This window comes from Octopus sinensis, linkage group LG6 (assembly GCF_006345805.1).
Source record: "Octopus sinensis linkage group LG6, ASM634580v1, whole genome shotgun sequence".
Classification (NCBI taxonomy): Eukaryota; Metazoa; Mollusca; class Cephalopoda; order Octopoda; family Octopodidae; genus Octopus; species Octopus sinensis.
Genome location: NC_043002.1, coordinates 110,464,345 through 110,483,818, shown reverse-complemented (window position 1 = coordinate 110,483,818; position 19,474 = coordinate 110,464,345).

Sequence of the window (19,474 nt, the reverse complement as noted above, 5' to 3'; positions counted from 1 at the left end):
AAATGGCCACGAACGGATGGTGCTTTTACGTGTCACCGGCACGGGGGCCAGGCGAGGCTGGCAACGGACACGAACGGATGGTGCTTTTACGTGCCACCAACATGGGGGCCAGACAGAGCTGGCAAATGGCCAAGAAACGGATGGTGCTTTTACATGTCCTACACAGGAATGCCAGACCTAAGGAAAAGAAATTCTGTTTCCGTTGTTGAATCTTGTTGGAATGTTAATATATCTTGCTGTGTTGAAGCTGTTCGTTATTTTGGCTTCATGCAAAAGGTATAGGCATTTTTCCTGCATTGATATACAGATGGATAAATTTAATGAAATCTTAGGAAGGAAATAAAAGACAGCTAACTTTGAGATTCTCATCAGAAACTCACTGGTTTGCAAGAGCATATGTTACTAAAGCCCTTGTCAATGGATATAGTTGCATTCAAAATGCACTCAGAGATATTGAAGATGAACAAACACCTGAAGCAAGGTATGAAGCTCAGACATTGGTAGACAACATGGACTGTCTTGAAACTGTTGTAATTGCTAAGATTTGGAATTTAATTCTTGTATGGTTTAACAGTAAAGATAAAGTTTTTTTAAGGAGTTGACGTTAATCTGAATAAAGTGGTGAATCCTTGGAAAACTTTTGGAAATCACATCAGAAGTATGAAGAGTGAGAACTGGATGCCAGGAACATGTGTGGAAACAGATGATAAAGCAACGAAAAATAGACCAAAGGAGAGAATCAAACATGATGCAAACCTAGCAACAACTTCGGAGGAAGTTGTCCTTTCTGCAAGAGAAAAATTTAGATGTAGAACTTTCAATGTCATTTTAGATTAGTTGTTTATTACCTTATAAAAACAGAGGATAGCCTACCAATCAGTGTATGGCAAATTCAAAGTTATAGGGAAATTATGAAGTTTACTTGATGCAGGGATAAGAATAGAAACAGAGAAACTTGTTACTACTTTCCCCTGTGATTTTAGTAATGTGTTCATAGAAGAAGCTGTAGTTTGCAGCCTTTTGTAAGGTCAGGTCATATCAGCAGGCATTTTAAAGGTCAAGTCATATCAACAGGCACTTTTAATCCATAAAAGAAGGGTTGCTGAAACCTTTGCAATAGTTGACATAGCTCTTAAAATATATTTGAGCTTCATGGTCTCTAGTTATTCAGGAGAGAGGCAATCAGTAAATTGGGACTGATGAAGAATTATCTGAGAACAACAATGAAGTATGAAAACCTAAGTACCTTGTGTTCTAAAGATGAAAAAAGTTTGAGGAAATCATTACAGATTTTCCCTGATACCAAGTGTAGAAAACTTTTTTTTTTGGATGTATTGTAGTAGTACATTGTGTTAAGTTGGTAAAACTTGCTATATTTAGTTTAGATGACAAAATTTTGCATTGACAGACACATTTAAACTTTGAGTGTGCTAACTAACCAATTTCAGTGTCATGCAATAGGCAGATTTTGAGATTTAAATTTGATTTTCATGGATTTTAACTTCTGTGTATAAGAACTTGAAGTGCCTTGAACCCCACAAAGCTTTGAATCTGGCTCTGCAGGCAGGTGGAAATATTTACAATATCTTCTAGCCACAAGCTAAAGAGAAATTTTTTACTTAATCAATAGATCTGCTATAAATTCCAACCAAATCTGCCTTAACCCTTTAGTGTTTAAACCGGCTATATCCGGCCTATATATTCTGCTCATTTTATGCTCAAACTGGCCAGAACCAGCATCTAACACCTACCCTGCAATGTCATTCTAAAAATAAACAATTACATCTTTCAAATTTTGAAGCTACAAGATAATACCAGATTAATTTTTTAAAATGTAAATGAATAAAGATTACTATTGACATATTAATTTGAACGCTAAAGGGTTAAACCACAACTGTCTAAAAAATGGATATATTGGGTGACGTAATTTGAGATGTACTAGGTTTACATAAAGGAAAAGACAGGATTGTGAAAAATCATAATATATTTTGTGTATGTGTGGTAATTAAAAGTTTTTTCTGAGTTGATATTTCATTTAATTTTCAGTAGGGAATATTATGTCAATGAAAAGCAGTGAGCTGGTAGAATTGGTAGCATGCTGGACAAAAAGCTTAGTGGTTTCCATCCATCTTTATATACTGAGTTCAAATTCTGCTGAGGAAGACTTTGCCTTTCATCATTTTGGGGTCAATATAATTAACTTACCTCCCAGCCAAACTTGCTACCTTCATGCCAAAATTTGAAACTAATATTATGTCAATGAAGTGTTGGTGGAACTGTTGGAGTATTGCTATCTACAACCTCATTTTTAATATTTAAGATAGTTTTTATTAGTAATCTAATTTCTTTGATTAGTGTCTGGTGTACTCTATTTCTTTTATTCCAAAGTATTTATAGGTCTAGTTCTTTAATTTCTGTTTCTTTATCTGTAATTTTAATTACTTTTTTCTTTCCTTGAAGTTGCATCTTTGCAATTTTCTAAATCGAATTTCACATCAATTTCCCCTCTGAATCCATGCCATGTGTATAATAGTGTTTCCTGTTCTTTGTCATTTCAAACAAACAACTTGAAGTCACCTTTATGCAAAAGTGCTTGTATTTGCATCCAGTCTGCTTTTACATTTTGATTAATGGTATTAGCACCGAGTAGAAAATTTGTGGAAGGTGGGAAACCTCTTAGAATATTTCTCTTCTGATCAGTAGGGGTTTTATTTTAATTATATCATCATTTTTTGTTGTTATGCATAACATGTTTCATATACCTGTTAGTTATTCATGAAATATTAGACATTTAATGTTTCATGAAATCACGAGAGAGGGACACTCTCACAAAGCTGTATGCATTTAGAATGCTCATATCACACTTCCATTTACAACATTCCTCACTTATAACTATTGATCAGTGATTTATTTTCACATCCATTCAAACTTTTTTAGCATTCCTCCTGCTATTCTGGAAGTGTGTTGCTTTTTCCTGGTGAGCATTACTTATACTTTGTGATAATCTATCTATTCTGTGATAATACTTTGTGATAATCTATACTTTGTGATAATCTATCTATTCTGTGATAATCTATCTATTCTGGAAGTGTGTAGCTTTTTCCTGGTGAGCATTACTTATACTTTGTGATAATCTATCTATTCTGTGATAATACTTTGTGATAATCTATACTTTGTGATAATCTATCTATTCTGTGATAATACTTTGTGATAATCTATCTATTCTGTGATAATACTTTGTGATAATCTATACTTTGTGATAATCTATCTATTCTGTGATAGTACTTTGTGATAATCTATACTTTGTGATAATCTATCTATTCTGTGATAATACTTTGTGATAATCTATACTTTGTGATAATCTATCTATTCTGTGATAATACTTTGTGATAATCTATACTTTGTGATAATCTATCTAGTCTGTGATAATACTTTGTGATAATCTATACTTTGTGATAATCTATCTAGTCTGTGATAATACTTTGTGATAATCTATACTTTGTGATAATCTATCTAGTCTGCGATAATACTTTGTGATAATCTATCTATTCTGTGATAATACTTTGTGATAATCTATACTTTGTGATAATCTATCTATTCTGTGATAATACTTTGTGATAATCTATCTATTCTGTGATAATACTTTGTGATAATCTATACTTTGTGATAATCTATCTTTCTGTGATAATACTTGTGATAATCTATACTTTGTGATAATCTATCTAGTCTGTGATAATACTTTGTGATAATCTATACTTTGTGATAATCTATCTATCTGTGATAATACTTTGTGATAATCTATACTTTGTGATAATCTATCTATTCTGTGATAATACTTTGTGATAATCTATACTTTGTGATAATCTATCTATTCTGTGATAATACTTTGTGATAATCTATACTTTGTGATAATCTATCTATTCTGTGATAATACTTTGTGATAATCTATCTATACTTTGTGATAATCTATCTATTCTGTGATAATACTTTGTGATAATCTATACTTTGTGATAATCTATCTAGTCTGTGATAATACTTTGTGATAATCTATCTATTCTGTGATAATACTTTGTGATAATCTATACTTTGTGATAATCTATCTATTCTGTGATAATACTTTGTGATAATCTATCTATTCTGTGATAATACTTTGTGATAATCTATCTATTCTGTGATAATACTTTGTGATAATCTATACTTTGTGATAATCTATCTATTCTGTGATAATACTTTGTGATAATCTATACTTTGTGATAATCTATCTATTCTGTGATAATACTTTGTGATAATCTATACTTTGTGATAATCTATCTATTCTGTGATAATACTTTGTGATAATCTATATTTTGTGATAATCTATCTAGTCTGTGATAATACTTTGTGATAATCTATACTTTGTGATAATCTATATATTCTGTGATAATACTTTGTGATAATCTATCTATTCTGTGATAATACTTTGTGATAATCTATACTTTGTGATAATCTATCTATTCTGTGATAATACTTTGTGATAATCTATCTATTCTGTGATAATACTTTGTGATAATCTATACTTTGTGATAATCTATCTATTCTGTGATAATACTTTGTGATAATCTATACTTTGTGATAATCTATCTATTCTGTGATAATACTTTGTGATAATCTATACTTTGTGATAATCTATCTATTCTGTGATAATACTTGTGATAATCTATAGTTTGCGATAATCTATCTATTCTGTGATAATACTTTGTGATAATCTATACTTTGTGATAATCTATCTATTCTGTGATAATCTATCTATTCTGGAAGTGTGTAGCTTTTTCCTGGTGAGCATTACTTATACTTTGTGATAATCTATCTATTCTGTGATAATACTTTGTGATAATCTATACTTTGTGATAATCTATCTATTCTGTGATAATCTATCTTTCTGTGATAATACTTGTGATAATCTATCTAGTCTGTGATAATACTTTGTGATAATCTATACTTTGTGATAATCTATCTATTCTGTGATAATACTTTGTGATAATCTATACTTTGTGATAATCTATCTATTCTGTGATAATACTTTGTGATAATCTATACTTTGTGATAATCTATCTATTCTGTGATAATACTTTGTGATAATCTATACTTTGTGATAATCTATCTAGTCTGTGATAATACTTTGATAATCTATACTTTGTGATAATCTATCTAGTCTGCGATAATACTTTGTGATAATCTATCTATTTGTGATAATACTTTGTGTGATAATCTATACTTTGTGATAATCTATCTATTCTGTGATAATACTTTGTGATAATCTATCTATATTCTGTGATAATACTTTGTGATAATCTATACTTTGTGATAATCTATCTATTCTGTGATAATACTTTGTGATAATCTATACTTGTGATAATCTATCTAGTCTATAGTCTGTGATAAACTTTGTGATAATCTATACTTTGTGATAATCTATCTATTCTGTGATAATACTTTGTGATAATCTATACTTTGTGATAATCTATCTATTCTGTGATAATACTTTGTGATAATCTATACTTTGTGATAATCTATCTATTCTGTATCTATCTATTCTGTGATAATACTTTGTGATAATCTATACTTTGTGATAATCTATCTATTCTGTGATAATACTTTGTGATAATCTATACTTTGTACTTTGTGATAATCTATCTAGTCTGTGATAATACTTTGTGATAATCTATCTATTCTGTGATAATACTTTGTGATAATCTATACTTTGTGATAATCTATCTATTCTGTGATAATACTTTGTGATAATCTATCTATTCTGTGATAATACTTTGTGATAATCTATCTATTCTGTGATAATACTTTGTGATAATCTATACTTTGTGATAATCTATCTATTCTGTGATAATACTTTGTGATAATCTATACTTTGTGATAATCTATCTATTCTGTGATAATACTTTGTGATAATCTATACTTTGTGATAATCTATCTATTCTGTGATAATACTTTGTGATAATCTATATTTTGTGATAATCTATCTAGTCTGTGATAATACTTTGTGATAATCTATACTTTGTGATATCTATATCTTCTGTGATAATACTATTACTTTGTGATAATCTATCTATTCTGTGATAATACTTTGTGATAATCTATACTTTGTGATAATCTATCTATTCTGTGATAATACTTTGTGATAATCTATCTATTCTGTGATAATACTTTGTGATAATCTATACTTTGTATAATCTATCTATTCTGTGATAATACTTTGTGATAATCTATACTTTGTGATAATCTATCTATTCTGTGATAATTTTTGTGATAATCTATACTTTGTGATAATCTATCTATTCTGTGATAATACTTTGTGATAATCTATACTTTTGATAATCTATCTATTCTGTGATAATACTTTGTGATAATCTATACTTTGTGATATCTCTATCTATTCTGTGATAATATTTTGTGATAATCTATACTTTGTGATATCTCTATCTATTCTGTGATAATACTTGTGATAATCTATACTTTGTGATAATCTATACTTTGTGATAATCTATCTATTCTGTGATAATACTTTGTGATAATCTATACTTTGTGATAATCTATCTAGTCTGTGATAATACATTGTGATAATACTTTGTGATAATCTATACTTTGTGATAATCTATCTATTCTGTGATAATACTTTGTGATAATCTATCTATTCTGTGATAATACTTTGTGATAATCTATACTTTGTGATAATCTATCTATTCTGTGATAATACTTTGTGATAATCTATACCTTGTGATAATCTATCTATTCTGTGATAATACTTTGTGATAATCTATACTTTGTGATAATCTATCTATTCTGTGATAATACTTTGTGATAATCTATCTATTCTGTGATAATACTTTGTGATAATCTATACTTTGTGATAATCTATCTATTCTGTGATAATACTTTGTGATAATCTATACTTTGTGATAATCTATCTATTCTGTGATAATACTTTGTGATAATCTATACTTTGTGATAATCTATCTATTCTGTGATAATACTTTGTGATAATCTATACTTTGTGATAATCTATCTATTCTGTGATAATACTTTGTGATAATCTATACTTTGTGATAATCTATCTATTCTGTGATAATACTTTGTGATAATCTATATTCTGTGATAATACTTTGTGATAATCTATCTATTCTGTGATAATACTTTGTGATAATCTATACTTTGTGATAATCTATCTATTCTGTGATAATACTTTGTGATAATCTATCTATTCTGTGATAATACTTTGTGATAATCTATACTTTGTGATAATCTATCTATTCTGTGATAATACTTTGTGATAATCTATACTTTGTGATAATCTATCTAGTCTGTGATAATACTTTGTGATAATCTATACTTTGTGATAATCTATCTATTCTGTGATAATACTTTGTGATAATCTATACTTTGTGATAATCTATCTAGTCTGTGATAATACTTTGTGATAATCTATACTTTGTGATAATCTATCTATTCTGTGATAATACTTTGTGATAATCTATACTTTGTGATAATCTATCTATTCTGTGATAATACTTTGTGACAATCTATACTTTGTGATAATCTATCTAGTCTGTGATAATACTTTGTGATAATCTATACTTTGTGATAATCTATCTAGTCTGTGATAATACTTGTGATAATCTATCTATTCTGTGATAATACTTTGTGATAATCTATACTTTGTGATAATCTATCTATTCTGTGATAATACTTTGTGATAATCTATCTATTCTGTGATAATACTTTGTGATATCAATATACTTTGTGATAATCTATCTATTCTGTGATAATACTTTGTGATAATCTATACTTTGTGATAATCTATCTAGTCTGTGATAATACTTTGTGATAATCTATACTTTGTGATAATCTATCTATTCTGTGATAATACTTTGTGATAATCTATACTTTGTGATAATCTATCTAGTCTGTGATAATACTTTGTGATAATCTATACTTTGTGATAATCTATATATTCTGTGATAATATTTTGTGATAATCTATACTTTGTGATAATCTATCTATTCTGTGATAATACTTTGTGATAATCTATACTTTGTGATAATCTATACTTTGTGATAATCTATCTATTCTGTGATAATACTTTGTGATAATCTATACTTTGTGATAATCTATCTAGTCTGTGATAATACTTTGTGATAATACTTTGTGATAATCTATACTTTGTGATAATCTATCTATTCTGTGATAATACTTTGTGATAATCTATCTATTCTGTGATAATACTTTGTGATAATCTATACTTTGTGATAATCTATCTATTCTGTGATAATACTTTGTGATAATCTATACTTTGTGATAATCTATCTAGTCTGTGATAATACTTTGTGATAATCTATACTTTGTGATAATCTATCTATTCTGTGATAATACTTTGTGATAATCTATACTTTGTGATAATCTATCTATTCTGTGATAATACTTTGTGATAATCTATCTATTCTGTGATAATACTTTGTGATAATCTATACTTTGTGATAATCTATCTATTCTGTGATAATACTTTGTGATAATCTATACTTTGTGATAATCTATCTGTTCTGTGATAATACTTTGTGATAATCTATACTTTGTGATAATCTATCTATTCTGTGATAATACTTTGTGATAATCTATACTTTGTGATAATCTATCTATTCTGTGATAATACTTTGTGATAATCTATACTTTGTGATAATCTATCTAGTCTGTGATAATACTTTGTGATAATCTATCTATTCTGTGATAATACTTTGTGATAATCTATACTTTGTGATAATCTATCTATTCTGTGATAATACTTTGTGATAATCTATCTATTCTGTGATAATACTTTGTGATAATCTATCTATTCTGTGATAATACTTTGTGATAATCTATACTTTGTGATAATCTATCTATTCTGTGATAATACTTTGTGATAATCTATACTTTGTGATAATCTATCTATTCTGTGATAATACTTTGTGATAATCTATACTTTGTGATAATCTATCTATTCTGTGATAATACTTTGTGATAATCTATATTTTGTGATAATCTATCTAGTCTGTGATAATACTTTGTGATAATCTATACTTTGTGATAATCTATATATTCTGTGATAATACTTTGTGATAATCTATCTATTCTGTGATAATACTTTGTGATAATCTATACTTTGTGATAATCTATCTATTCTGTGAATAATACTTTTGTGATAATCTATCTATTCTGTGATAATACTTTTGATAATCTATACTTTGTGATAATCTATCTATTCTGTGATAATACTTTGTGATAATCTATACTTTGTGATAATCTATCTATTCTGTGATAATACTTTGTGATAATCTATACTTTGTGATAATCTATCTATTCTGTGATAATACTTTGTGATAATCTATAGTTTGCGATAATCTATCTATTCTGTGATAATACTTTGTGATAATCTATACTTTGTGATAATCTATCTATTCTGTGATAATATTTGTGATAATCTATACTTTGTGATAATCTATCTATTCTGTGATAATACTTTGTGATAATCTATACTTTGTGATAATCTATACTTGTGATAATCTATCTATTCTGTGATATATACTTTGTGATAATCTATACTTGTGATAATCTATCTAGTCTGTGATAATACTTTGTGATAATACTTTGTGATAATCTATACTTTGTGATAATCTACTATTCTGTGATAATACTTTGTGATAATCTATCTATTCTGTGATAATACTTTGTGATAATCTATACTTTGTGATAATCTATCTATTCTGTGATAATACTTTGTGATAATCTATACTTTGTGATAATCTATCTATTCTGTGATAATACTTTGTGATAATCTATACTTTGTGATAATCTATCTATTCTGTGATAATACTTTGTGATAATCTATCTATTCTGTGATAATACTTTGTGATAATCTATACTTTGTGATAATCTATCTATTCTGTGATAATACTTTGTGATAATCTATACTTTGTGATAATCTATCTATTCTGTGATAATACTTTGTGATAATCTATACTTTGTGATAATCTATCTATTCTGTGATAATACTTTGTGATAATCTATACTTTGTGATAATCTATCTATTCTGTGATAATACTTTGTGATAATCTATACTTTGTGATAATCTATCTATTCTGTGATAATACTTTGTGATAATCTATATATTCTGTGATAATACTTTGTGATAATCTGTCTATTCTGTGATAATACTTTGTGATAATCTATACTTTGTGATAATCTATCTATTCTGTGATAATACTTTGTGATAATCTATCTATTCTGTGATAATACTTTGTGATAATCTATACTTTGTGATAATCTATCTATTCTGTGATAATACTTTGTGATAATCTATACTTTGTGATAATCTATCTAGTCTGTGATAATACTTTGTGATAATCTATACTTTGTGATAATCTATCTATTCTGTGATAATACTTTGTGATAATCTATACTTTGTGATAATCTATCTATTCTGTGATAATACTTTGTGACAATCTATACTTTGTGATAATCTATCTAGTCTGTGATAATACTTTGTGATAATCTATACTTTGTGATAATCTATCTAGTCTGTGATAATACTTTGTGATAATATCTATTCTGTGATAATACTTTGTGATAATCTATACTTTGTGATAATCTATCTATTCTGTGATAATACTTTGTGATAATCTATCTATTCTGTGATAATACTTTGTGATAATCTATACTTTGTGATAATCTATCTATTCTGTGATAATACTTTGTGATAATCTATACTTTGTGATAATCTATCTAGTCTGTGATAATACTTTGTGATAATCTTACTTTGTGATAATCTATCTATTCTGTGATAATACTTTGTGATAATCTATACTTTGTGATAATCTATCTAGTCTGTGATAATACTTTGTGATAATCTATACTTTGTGATAATCTATATATTCTGTGATAATATTTTGTGATAATCTATACTTTGTGATAATCTATCATCTGTGTGATAATACTTTGTGATAATCTATACTTTGTGATAATCTATACTTGTGATAATCTATCTATTCTGTGATAATACTTTGTGATAATCTATACTTTGTGATAATTATCTAGTCTGTGATAATACTTTGTGATAATACTTTGTGATAATCTATACTTTGTGATAATCTATCTATTCTGTGATAATAATACTTTGTGATAATCTATCTATTCTGTGATAATACTTTGTGATAATCTATACTTTGTGATAATCTATCTATTCTGTGATAATACTTTGTGATAATCTATACTTTGTGATAATCTATCTAGTCTGTGATAATACTTTGTGATAATCTATACTTGTGATAATCTATCTATTCTGTGATAATACTTTGTGATAATCTATACTTTGTGATAATCTATCTATTCTGTGATAATACTTTGTGATAATCTATCTATTCTGTGATAACTTTGTGATAATCTATACTTTGTGATAATCTATCTATTCTGTGATAATACTTTGTGATAATCTATACTTTGTGATAATCTATCTAGTCTGTGATAATACTTTGTGATAATCTATACTTTGTGATAATCTATCTATTCTGTGATAATACTTTGTGATAATCTATACTTTGTGATAATCTATCTATTCTGTGATAATACTTTGTGATAATCTATACTTTGTGATAATCTATCTAGTCTGTGATAATACTTTGTGATAATCTATCTATTCTGTGATAATACTTTGTGATAATCTATACTTTGTGATAATCTATCTATTCTGTGATAATACTTTGTGATAATCTATCTATTCTGTGATAATACTTTGTGATAATCTATACTTTGTGATAATCTATCTATTCTGTGATAATACTTTGTGATAATCTATACTTTGTGATAATCTATCTAGTCTGTGATAATACTTTGTGATAATCTATACTTTGTGATAATCTATCTATTCTGTGATAATACTTTGTGATAATCTATACTTTGTGATAATCTATCTATTCTGTGATAATATTTTGTGATAATCTATACTTTGTGATAATCTATCTATTCTGTGATAATACTTTGTGATAATCTATACTTTGTGATAATCTATCTATTCTGTGATAATCTATCTATTCTGGAAGTGTGTAGCTTTTTACTGGTGAGCATTACTTATACTTTGTGATAATATTGTTGTTGAGTCTTTGTGCATTGTAGCCAGGAAAGGCATGGGTTGGTTGTTCTGAAGATTTGCTTTACTCAGGGAATCATTGTGGTATTGATTCTAACTCCTATAATATATCACTGAATATTATAAACACTTAGATTAAATATTCTAACCCAAAGTTTGGCACTCAATCATTTTCAGGTACTTTTCAATTCTTTCAAAATAGTTAGGATGCTTTTGTATTGAGAGTTCCTCACACAATTGTTCTATTGTTGTGTTTGGTTTGGAGCATTCTTGATAGTAGTTATCCATTTGTTCTGTAAATGACTCTCTTTGGTGTTGATTCTGTATTTGTTTATTTTTACTTCTTAGTTCTTGGTTCTTGGTAAAACTGTTTTGATTTAGAAATTGTTTATGTTGAAAGAGGTGTTGTCCTTTTACATGAAGATAGGTATTTTTCTGGCTCTTACTTCAAGTAAGTCTACTGTTTGTCATGTTGAATTTGAATCTCTCTCCCTCTCACTTTTCTCTCTCTCTCTCACTCTTTCTCTCTCTCCCCTCTCTCTTTCTCTCTCTCCCCCCCCTCTCTCTAATTATTTGTCTTTGTAGTTTATTTCAATTTCAGAAATTTTCTCTTTTTCATTTTATCCGTCCCTTTATCTTATTTCTTTTTCATGTTTCCTTGACCCTAGACTCTAGGGTATGGAGTAGTGGTTCCCAACCTTCTCACTACCAAGGACACCTTTTTCTTAAATGAGTTTTCCCACAGACCCCAGGATATTGAAAGGTCTGTAGTACTGGGGGGTCTTCACATTCTTTCTCACTTCCAGGTATCAAATTCAAACAACACATTTACCATCTAACTAATCTGGGGCCCAAATGAAACGGTTTACATTTGTACAGTTTGCCATTCTTTGTTTTGAGCTGAATTCATGTCTTATTGATTCGATTTGTTCTTTGTGTGGTTACATGTGGTGGACAGTCAATGAGAGAGAAATAGAGTGACAAAAAAGGTGAGAGAAACAAGGAGCAAAAAAGAGAGAGAAATGTATTGGTGAAGAGCAATAAAATTTAAATAAAAAGTAACTTACACAGATAACCTTCAGCATTTTCATTCGTTGTTTTTTGTATTTCCTTCATTCTTATTTTATTGATTGTAATCAATATTTTTCAGTGTAGGGTCATGCAAGTCAAGAACTGGAATTACTATAATTGACTGTTGCTCCATCTTCCTCAACCCACTTTAAAAAATTCTGGCTTTTTGCCTATATAAGAAATCGTTATTATTATAAATAAACCCTCCTAGTTATTATTATCGTAGCAGAATCGTTAGTATGCCGGACAAAATGCTCCATGGCATTTCTTCTGGCTTTACATTCTGAGTTCAAATTCCACTGAGGCTGACTTTGCCTTCCATCTTTTTCGGAGGCAATAAAATAAATACCAATTGAGTGTTGGGATTAATGTTATCTATTAGACTACTCACCAAATTTCAGACCCTGTACATATAGTAGAAAGAATTATCATTACAAAGATGGTGATGAATTCGTACAATCATAAGGGTCTCAATCAGAATACCTAGTTGTATTTGTTGTAGGTTTTAACCCTTTCGTTACTGTATTTATTTTGAGATGCTCTGTGTTTCTGCCAATTATTTTAAATATAACAAAGAATTCAGTAAAATTACATCGTTATCATTGAGCTAGTGTTAGGAACATAAATTGTGACTAAGGTTTGGTGGAAGATTTGAATTCAAAACTTATGAAAACAAGACATTTATACTAAAGAGCCAGAGCCGGTTTCAGCCGGGTTGGTAACGAAAGGGTTTGTTATGAGTTCAAAGTTAACTTTACCTTTCTGAAACTGATAAAATAAAATACCTATCATGCACTGGGATCAGGTTACTAATTACATTCTGAGTCCAAATCTTACCAAGTTCAACTTTGCCTTTCATCCCTCCAGTTTAGATAAAATAAAGTACTAGTCAAGTACTTAGTGGGGAGTTAATGTAATTGATAACTCCTTTCTTTTAATATCCCAGGCCTACAGCTTATATTATTCTTTTTATTCTTTTACTTGTTTCAGTCATTTAACTGTGGCCATGTTGGAGCAACACCTTGAAGAATTTTTAGTTGAATGAATCGACCCCAGAACTTAGCTTTTATTTTTAAAGCCTGTTTCTTATTCTATTGGTTTCTATTTGCTGAACCACTAATTTTTATAATTTTAGCTTTCTTAGTTTGTAACTTTTAATTTTTAATTTTCAATTTTAATTTTTAATTAGGTTTAATTCTTAATCCTTTAATGGCTATGAAGTTTGAAATACAATTTTAAATATCTGCACTAAACTATTGTCCTTATAACCTTACCCAGATTGGGTAAGGTCCTTATACCTTATCCAGATTGGCCTTTCACCCCTCCTACTAAAACTTTAACTTTTGACCTCCAGCCCTCATACAATACTGACATATCTATATTGTTACCTTTACTTTTATTTATTTATTTTTATCTTATTATTCTTTACCCTGTTACCTCCATCATATTTTATTTTTATTCCCTTTCTCCTCTCTCCCATACACACTCACTCACAAAACCCATTTAGAATATATCATTACCTTTTCTTTTCTTTTGTAATTATTATTGTTGTTGTTGTTGTTGTTGTTATTATTTTTCCCTTTTACCACCATCTTATTTTCTAATCCTTTCTCCTATCTTTCTTTCTCCCCCCACCCTCTCTCATACACCCACTCACAAAATCCATTTATGTCCATCATACTTTCTTGCTCTATATGCACATTTACAATTTGAATACATCATTCAGAACACTGACAAAATTTTACCTGGATTTACCTGGAATTTAACTAAAACCTACCTTAATGGAAGTACTGACCAACATCCATATCCTCTGGAAAAAATGAGTTGTGAACATTATTCTGTCTATATTCTTCTAACTACTTTTACTCTTTATTCTTCTCTTTTACTACTTTATTTTTCTATTTTATTCCTTAGAAACTGTGAATTTTATTCCACGAAGACTGTAAATTTTTCCCCATCTAGAATATTCATACCTTGTCTCTGATAACAGAATGCTAACCAGCCACTTGGGTTATCCCAGAAACAGCTGTAAGACTTCAAATTCACCTTACCCTAATTAAATTATTCTAAATGACTTGAGATACTTGTTCTGCCTTGGTTTTGATTTTTCCTCTAATATAATATAATATATATATATATCGTGGAGGCGCAATGGCCCAGTGGTTAGGGCAGCAGACTCGCGATCGTAGGATCGCGGTTTCGATTCTCAGACCGGCCGTTGTGAGTGTTTATTGAGCGAAAACACCTAAAGCTCCACGAGGCTCTGGCAGGGAGTGGTGGCGGTCCCTGCTGAACTCTTTCGCTACAACTTTCTCTCATTCTTTCTTCTGTTGGCCTGCTCGCTTAGCCAGCGGGGTGGCGTCATTTGAAGGCTAAAACAATGTGAAGTGCATTGTGACCAGCGATGTGTAGCAACATCTGATAGCCTGGTCGGTCAAGGTGATCACGGTGATATATATATATCAGGTTCAGTCCCACTGTGCAGCACCTTGAGCAAGTATCTTCTACTATAGCCTTGAGCTGACCAAAGCCGGAAACTGAAAGAAGCCCATCGTATATATATATATATATATGTGTGTGTGTGTGTGTGTGTGTGTGTGTGTGTGTGTGTGTATGTTTGTGTGTCTGTGTTTGTTTCCCCACCCTTGCTTGACAACTGATATTGGTGTGCTTACGTCACCATAACTTAGTGGTTGAGCAAACGAGACCGATAGTATAAGTAAGTACTAGGCTTACAAAGAATAAGTCCTGAGGTTGACTAAAGGCAGTGCTGCAGCATGGCTGCAGTCAAATGACTGAAACAAATGGAAGAATATGAATGTATACATATATATATATATATATATATATATATATATATATAGATATATATATATATATATATATATATATATATATATATATATATATATATATATATATATATATATACATATATAGGCGCAGGAGTGGCTGTGTGGTAAGTAGCTTGTTTACCAACCACATGGTTCCGGGTTCAGTCCCACTGCGTGGTACCTTGGGCAAGTGTCTTCTACTATAGCCTCGGGCCGACCAAAGCCTTGTGAGTTGATTTGGTAGACGGAAACTGAAAGAAGCCTGTCGTATATATGTATATATATGTATGTGCATGTATATTTGTGTGTCTGTGTTTGTCCCCCTAGCATTGCTTGACAACCGATGCTGGTGTGTTTATGTCCCCGTCACTTAGCGGTTCGGCAAAAGAGACCGATAGAATAAGTACTGGGCTTACAAAGAATAAGTCCCGGGGTCGAGTTGCTCTATTAAAGGCGGTGCTCCAGCATGGCCACAGTCAAAATGACTGAAACAAGTAAAAAGAAAAAAAAAGAAAAAGAAAGAATATATATATGTATGTATGCATGTGTGTGTGTATATATATATACACACACACACACACACACACACCAACTCAATGTTACAGTAAGCAAACTGACTCAGATTGAAAATACAAGTCAAAAAGAATTGGTCAAGGCAATAAACTACAAACCAAAATCATAGACACACACAACGCAATCATTCTGCTACTCATAACACAAATAACAAAATAAATTGTTCCAACCCTGTATGACACACCAGAACAAATAAGCCAAACAGCAAATATGAAAATCCAGATGTCCCTGGTGCAACCCAATTCATGGTTCACATATTTAATGAAGGGAAGTTTTTGCCACTTTAGAAAAATGTTTCCCAAGATCAAATAGATACCATACTATTTTTAATAGACACACAGTGAAGCTATCATGCTAACTCCATTAATTTAGACCAGCATATGGATGGATGGAAGCACTCCGTCGGTTACGACGACGAGGGTTCCGGTTGATCTGATCAACGGAACAGCCTGCTCGTGAAATTAACGTGTAAGTGGCTGAGCATTCCACAGACACGTGTACCCTTAACGTAGTTCTCGGGGATATTCAGCGTGACACAGAGAGTGACAAGGCCGGCCCTTTGAAATATAGGTACAACAGAAACAGGAAGTAAGAGTGAGAGAAAGTTGTGGTGAAAGAGTACAGCAGGGATCACCACCCCCTGCCGGAGCCTCATGGAGCTTTAGGTGTTTTCGCTCAATAAACACTCACAACGCCTGGTCTGGGAATCGAAACCACGATCCTACGACTGCGAGTCTGCTGCCCTAACTACTGGGCCATTGCGCCTCCACCAGCATATGCGCTGCATTAATAACAGTAAAATGAGCAGACTTTGCTGCTTGGAGCTATTTGAAATTTTAAGGAGATCTAATTGGGAAAATCTACTAAATAATAAACTAGACCTTCATCTTCCCTGTATACATAAAGCTATCCATATGTTCAAATACTTTAAGGACAGTAGACAACCTATATAATAGCCCCCAACCTAGGTTCAATCCAATTTACTCCCTCTTTCACTGATGCTTAGCCTATCGATCTACCCATTCGTTTCTGAGCCCTCCTAGTCTCATTTTCCCCTTACCAATAACTTCTCCACTCTTACTATACTTGCTTATTATGCTACATTGAAGGAACTAACCATTCTATCAGTGATGTACCCGGTATTATGCTATACCTATTTCTTTACTACCCACAAGGGGCTAAACATAGAGGGGACAAACAAGGACAGACATAGGTATTAAGTCAATTACATCGACCCCAGTGCGTAACTGGTGCTTAATTTATCGACCTCGAAAGGATGAAAGGCAAAGTCGACCTTGGCAGAATTTGAACTCAGAATGTAACGGCAGATGAAATACCACTAAGCATTTTGCCCGGTGTGCTAACGTTTCTGCCAGCTCTCCGCTATACCAATGACAGTGATACTTATCTTCTATTAGCTGCCTGCACACCCTAGACGGTTCATTTACATTTCTACTACTTTAAGTACTCCTTACACCGACATACAGTTTTGAGCAGTGCTTGTTATATAGTATATACAACACACTATCCAAACCTTGTACCCATGACTATTGTCTTGAGTTGCTTCATCTGATTCACACAAAAATGATTATACCATCCGGCGATTAGTCTTATATAATGATGTGATGTTCTCATTCTTCTATTAAAAATAAAGTGAGAAACATCTGTAATGGGTTGACAATTATCAATCATATGTTATTATTCCTTTGATATATATATATATAGATAGATATATGCACATTATGTATATACACACACACATATATAATGCATCTATATGTTTTACAGTAGCCATTCCCCAACTCCCTGGATCACAAAATTATCATTATATACATACATACACATACATATATATACATATATATATATATGACCATAGCCTTAGGGCTGAAACATACTAAAGGATAAAAGAATATATATATATAAATATACAAAGTGAGATAGGGGTTATGAGTGTAACCCACTATGGGATATCAGTTATCCAATATATTACCTCAATACATATGACTAATATAGGTACAATAAGATATCTTTACCTACAGGCTGAAACAGCTGTAAGATCCATTTTATGTGTATTATTATCTTACATATTGATGTATATTGTTTTGTTTTGTTGGATTTGGATGTTCCTATTTATGTAGTTAATAAATAATATGAAATGGTAATATCTGTAAGTCGATGATTGAAATGAATCTGTTTTAATTTGATTTGGCTTACAAAGAATAAGTCCCGGGGTTGAGTTGCTCAATTAAAGGCGGTGCTCCAGCATGGCCGCAGTCAAATGACTGAAACAAGTAAAAGAGTAAAAGAGTAAAAGAGTAAAAGAGTATATACATACACATACATACATACTATACACACACAAACACACACACACACACATACACACACACACACACACATACACACACATACACATAATAAGTAACAGCTAAAATGAAAATGTAAACAACGTTTAACATCATGTCTTTGTAAATGCCAATTAGGGAAATGAATAAAAGAAGGACACTGGCTGAAACTGAACCGCATAACTCTCAGTCACTACTAACTACACTTTACTGACAATGAATGTTCCTTTCTATATCAAATTACTTAGAAAAAAGTCTATCAATATTTTACCAACCATTTGTCTCTCCAATACTCATGCATGCTTCATCGGAGTTGGCCAGTAACACAGTTGTGTCTACGCACACACACGCACACACACACTTAAGTAAAACATTTAACAAAACACACAGTGAACAGATTACTGAGGACAATGATAGCTGTGATGCATATGTAAATATATGTGTTTGTGTATGGACCGTGTATCTTTGATTTAGTGTGATGT